Here is a 6187-nt window from a genome sequence, read left to right on the forward strand (position 1 = left end):
TATTGTGTTCTCATTTTCAATCATCTCTATATATTTAGCAATTTCTCTTGCTATTTTTTCTTTAACCCACTAATTGTATAGGAGTGTGTTGTTTAACCTCTGGGTATTTGTGAATTTTCTAAGTCTTTGATGGTTATTGACTTCTAATTGTATTCCTCTGCGGTCAGAGCATGTTCTTTGAATAATTTCAATTTTTTAAATTTATTGAGGCTTGTTTTACATCCCAGCATATAATCTATTCTCAGAAAGTTCTGTGAGCACTAGAGAAGCATGTGTATCCTTGTGATTTGGGATGTAATGTTCTATATATTAAATCAAATTCATTTTTCTGATTGTTTAGGATTTCAATTTCCTTAGTGGTCTTCTGTCTGATGTATCTATCTATAGGAGAGAGTGACGTGTTGAAGTCTCCCACAATTATTGTGGAAACATCAATTGTATCCTTTAGTTTTGCCGGTGGTTGTCCCATGTATTTTGGGGTAACTTGATTGGGTGCATAAACATTTTTTTTTAAATAAACCCATCTTTTTACTCAATAGTTTAGAGCCAAGAATAAATAGCTTTTCTGGCCAACTTGATAAGGTTTTCCTCTTCTTCTGGCATCTTCTGATTTTGACATGCTGCCTCCAAATGCTACAGCCATACTTCCACTGGCATGATGATGCCAACACTGAGGATGATGGAGCAGGGAAGAAGAAAATATTTCCTTGGTGAACTGCTCAATCGGTGTCCCACCTAAGGAATTCTGTCCTGTGAGACTGAATTTCCTGACTGCTTAGACCAAAGCTGGGATGTCTGTAGGGTTGTTCACACCAGGTGATGCAAAACTGACCCAAGGAGAGCCTGTGTTTGGGTACGCAGAATGAATGCTAGGTGGTCAGAAAGAAGGTAGTCATGTGTCATTTAGGCTATTATACTTGGAACTCTGCAAGGCCTGCGACAGAGCCCATGCGTGGGAGCAACAGGACTTGTCCCCACAGCTAATGAGGCAACTTCCTGTGTCATCACCCTGCACCTGTGACTTCTTACCTTCCTCTACCACAGAAGTCACCTGTGCTTCATTGTGATCACAAAAGACCAAATAAAACATGTACCTGGGAATCTGCCAGTGGTTCATTTCTCTCGAAAATGCTTTGCTCAGTATCCCCTTAAAGCACAGAAATATTAAGTCTGAGCCCAGCACTTCGGATCTGAGGCAGGCAGCTGGAAATGGCAAGACTTGTCTAAAGCACTTCCCAGCAGCACAGGAAGCTTGGCCACATCTGCTTGGTGACATTTCACAAGCAGCAGCTATCCCAATCCAGAGGAGATGGAAGGGAGCTTCCTAATCCCTTTTAATCATTCATCCCACTTCCTGATTGAGATTTGCACATGCAATAAAGCTTCAATTTCTTAAACCAAAAGATATTTTCATTCCAAGTATCTGGATAAAACTCCCTAGAGGGGATGTCTCAGTATTGGATGGTGACTTAGGGCCTGTGGGTGAGCCTGGGCAATTATATTACTTCCTCCCTGAACCTCAGTCTCCTCATCTATGAGATGGGAGTAATAATAGCACCTATTTCATAGAATTATGACCATACTATAATGTGAGGAAAACACTTAGCAGTGCCTGGCAAATACTAAACATTCAGTAAGTGTTAGCTCCTATTATTTTACACACCCTGATGTCTCCAAAGAGGGATGGAATGTTTAGAGTAGAAACAGTAGTTTTACTCACTGAGATGTTGTCTTGGATCCCGAAACATGAGCTGCTCCCAACCCATTTCCTCCAAGTACATCAAGAGAGTTTTCTGCATCTTCACAGCAGTTTGATTTGAGACAATTGGCATATGACTTTCATCTGCATAAATGAATAATAAAAGCCATTTTGGCAGGTTTTCTAAACAAGATACTGGAGTTTAATCTTCATACTTGATGGACATGGCAGCATTCCTGTCAATATAAAAGATTTTGTTGGGAGCAGTGGAGAAGCCAAGGCCACTGCCTCATTGTATTTCCAGCTCATGGCCCAGTCGTAGTCTTGTTGCAGGTTCTGCTGCAGGGTGTCCACTGCCTTCTTGCTGAGGGCCATGATGGGCCTTCCCATCCTGCTCGGGGGGTGGCTGACTAAAGGGGACAGGTTTTTAAAGCCACCCATGAGTTTAAGAAATTTCAGTTTCTATTGCTCATTTTCTAAACCAGCAGTATCCTGCTGGCCAAATTGGGTTCCTGCCCATATCCTGGTTTCAGAAGCTTCTGTTTTGCCCAACTCATGGTCAATCTCTTCTTGCAAAGTCTTCTGCCTCATCTGGTCTATGTGCACCTCATTCATGTTGCCTTTCCTTTCCAAAACCACCTCCAAAGTCTGGGTCTGGTTCCTCATCATGAGGTTCTCCCATGACCTCATTCTCTTTCATTGTCTTCTTTTTCTTTCTATTCAGAGCCAGCTCCTCAAGGCTTGGCTGCTCTGCCAGTTTCTTGGACTTCTTCTTCTTCTCCATAGGGACCCTAGGACCATCTCCTATCAGGATGTATTCTGGAGCCTCAACTTTAACTAGTTTCTTTTTACTTCCTTTTGTAGGGCTGCTCTTCATGGATCTTGAGCCCTCAGGGTGGCCGGGGACAGTGTCTCTCTCCTGGTGGGTTTTATTTTTCTTCAGCTTGATACTGTGCTCCCTGGAGCTCCCCGCCTCTGTTTATGCCCTGAGGCCTCCTGCTCCTCCCCAAGCCTCCCTGTGGAGCCCATGCAGAGAGTTCTGAGCTGGGAAGGCTGCAGTGCACTGAGCATTTTTCTCCTTCTTGTGATTTTTGAGCTTCTTGCCAACTCCGGTTACCTCCTCACTTTGTCTGTGTCCTGGGGATGTCTCCCTCCCCAAGCTGGGGGCCATGGCCAGAGTCAACAAGGTCTTCCTCTTCTTTTTCTTCTCCGTGTGGAGGAACTTGGAGGGACTCAGAACCTGCTGCCTGGAGCTGGGCGACTTCTCTGACCACTTGGCCTGCAATGTGGTCCCAGGTTCTAGGTGGTCCTTGGTGATGAGGGTGCTGTGGTCCTTTTTTTTCTTCCTCTTCTTCACAATAGGTATCTTGGGGACCTGCCCCTGGACATTCTTCAAGGGGGATGTGGCTTTTCTTGGAGAAACCTCAGTGAAATAATTGTCATCTTTTAAAATTGAATATTGAGTCTCTGGTTCTTTGACCACTTTCTTCTTCTTTTTCTTTGGGACCCCAAGGCCCAGGTCTACTTTGTAGGCCTTGGGAATCATTTCTATAGGTCAGACTCCCGCACCTCCATGTGAGAGACCACCGGGTGCATAAACATTTATGATTATTATTTCTTCTTGTTGAATTGCCCTTTTATGAGTATGTAGCGGCCTTCTTTGTCTCTCATATCATCCTTGTATTTAAAGTCTATTTTATCTCAGATTAATATTGCTACTCCTGCTTTCTTTTGGCTGTAGCTTGCATGAAATATTTTTTTCCATCCTTTCACTTTCAATTTCTTTGTGTCCCTGTGTCTCAGATGAGTCTCTTGTACGCAAGATATTGATGGTTCATATATTTTTATCCATTCTTCCAATCTATATCTTTTAATTGGGGAGTTTACATTCAACATTTACATTCAACGCTATTACTGTGAAGGCATTTCTTGAATCAGCCATCCTATCCTTTGGTTTATGCTTGTCAGATATATTTTTTTCCCTCTCTCTCAATGTCCTTTAATGTACCCATACTGAATCTCTTTAGTACTGAACCTTTCTCTGTATCTCTCTCCTTTTTTTTGTTTCTCTGTTGGTAGGTCTTTCTTTAGTATTTCAAGTCGCTTACCAAATTCTCTCAGCATTTGTTTGTCTGTGAAAAATTTAAGCTCTCTCTCAAATTTGAAGGAGAGCTTTGCTGGATAAAGTCTTCTTGGTTGACATTTCTCTCAGAATTTTAAATATTCATGCCACTGCCTTCTTGCCTCCATGGTGGCCACTGAGTAGTCACTAATTTGTCTTATGCTATTTCCTTTGTAAGTGGCAAATTGCTTTTCTCTTCCTGCTTTCAGAACTTGCTCCTTCTCTTCAGTATTTGACAATCTGGTCAGAATATGTCTTGGAGTGGGTTTATGTGGATTTATTCTATTTTGGTGTTTGCTGGGCATTTATGATTTGTGTATTTATGTTGTTTAGAAGGTTTGGGAAGTTTTACCCAAGAATTTCTTTGAATACTCTTCCTAGACCTTTACCCTTCTCTTCCCCTTCTGGAACACCAGTAAGCCTTATATTTGGATGTTTTATTTTATCTATCATATCTCTGAGGTCCATTTCAATTTTTGGATTTTTTTCCCCATTCTTTCTTTTGTTCTTTCACTTTCTGTTCTGTCTTTGAGGTCACTGATTTGCTGTTCAGCTTCCTCTAGTCTTGTACTGTGAGTATCCAGAATCTTTTAAATTTGGTCAACAGTTTCTTTTATTTCAATAAGATCATCTATTTTTTTATTTACTTTTGCAATTTCTTCTTTGTGCTCTTCTAGGGTCTTCATGTCCTTTATATCCTGTGCCATGCTCTAATTGTTTGTCTTTAGTTCTTTGATTAATTGCTCCAAGTACTGTGTCTCATCTGATCTTTTGATTTGGGTGTTTGGGTTTGGGTTATCCATATCATCTGGTTTCTTCATATGTTTTAAAATTTTCTGTTGTTTTGGCCTCTTAGCATTTGCTTAACTTGATAGGGTTCTTTTAGGATATACAGACTTATTCAAACTCTTATCTCTAATTTGTCAGATCTACAGCTTTGTGGAGTACACTTTCTCTAACTAATCAGCATGTGGCATCTGCAAGCCACCTATTCCCCTCAAGTCAGTTCTCCCCAACTTTGTCTTTGTGGTGTGTGAGGGTCTGAATCTTGTGGAGCCCAATTGGTGCACCAAGTTTGCATATGTAGTTGGTGCTGCCTGCCCTCAATGTGGGGTGGGTGTCTGAGCAGTTAGGGAGAGATGGCAGCTTTAGTAATCAAACCTCCCAGGTGTTCCTAGAGATTTAAAGCTGTTGCAAGACTCTAAACCTTCAGTTCAGTCTTGCCACAGTTTGTCTCTGCCGCTGACCCACAAGTCCTTGGTATTAGCATATGGTCGCTGGGACTTCTGAGAGGGTCCCTCTTCCAAGCCGTGCCCTCCTAAGGCCTCTGCTGAGGGAAGACTGTGCTACATCACAAGTGAGCACCATCCCCCAAGGGAAGTTCTGGGCCACAGGGCCAGGTGGGGGCATTCCCAGCCTGCTGAAAGTATGGCTTTATGGGGCATGTCAATTTCTCCCGTTACACACACCTCAAACTTCCTAGCTCTGGGACAACTGGCTGCGGGTGCATGAAAGGCTATCATCCTAGCCAGATATTATGGCATGTGTGCATGTTGCTAGAAACAGTTCCCATAATGCTGGGTTGTTTGGCGCAGCTCTGGGCTGCTGCATCAGTGCCAGGCAGGAGCATTCCCAGCCCACTGGGAAGATGGCTGTATGTGGCATGGTTATTTCCCCCTTTTTGCTAACCTCGCCTTCCTAGCTCCAAGACAATTAGCAGCAGGTGCGTGAAAGGCTATTGTCCATGCCAGATATTGAGGCATGCCCGCAGGTCATAGGGATGCAGTTCCTGCTGCACTTCGCTGTGTGGTTCTTGCTGCTATATCCGCAGCCACTTTTGAGTTTTTAAAACTAGTCCAACTCCAAACACCATCCCCCAATTTCCCCAGACTGCAGCATGGCTGCCGGTTATCCAGCAGGCTCACTCACTCATTTCAGAACACAGACTCCTGGTTTCACCAAGTGTACGGTCCCTGTGGATTTAGTAGACTTGGTCCAGCTGGTGTATCACTGGAACTGGTGTTCTGGGTCACTTTCTGTCTTTTATCCAGTATTTTTCACAGAGATTTTTTTGCCCTATGTCTCCTAACTGCCATCTCCTGGAAAGGAACTTGCCTGTATTTATCACTTCCTGTAGTACAAGACCACTGCTTTGTCCCTGTCTCTACTACCACACTGGCCTTAATTAAATGCTCGGGAGATAGATGACAAGGGTAGAGGGAGGAGGGGTGGCCACTGCCTTCCCGTTAGTGCTCTTACCTAAGCGTAGCCCTTTCCATCAAGGTTTTCCCCAGGTAATAGAGAAAAGGTGACTCTAACTTTTAATAAGATTTTTAGACAGATTCAGAAAGGTAACTAACCTGATG

At 43.1% G+C, this 6187-nt stretch overlaps 1 pseudogene; it reads right to left on the bottom strand.

The window, feature by feature from the left end:
* Window positions 1-1901: 1901 nt before the first annotated feature.
* On the bottom strand, window positions 1902-3245 carry LOC119529726 (annotated as a pseudogene).
* Window positions 3246-6187: the final 2942 nt, after the last annotated feature.

This window comes from Choloepus didactylus, chromosome 3 (assembly GCF_015220235.1).
Source record: "Choloepus didactylus isolate mChoDid1 chromosome 3, mChoDid1.pri, whole genome shotgun sequence".
Classification (NCBI taxonomy): domain Eukaryota; kingdom Metazoa; phylum Chordata; class Mammalia; order Pilosa; family Megalonychidae; genus Choloepus; species Choloepus didactylus.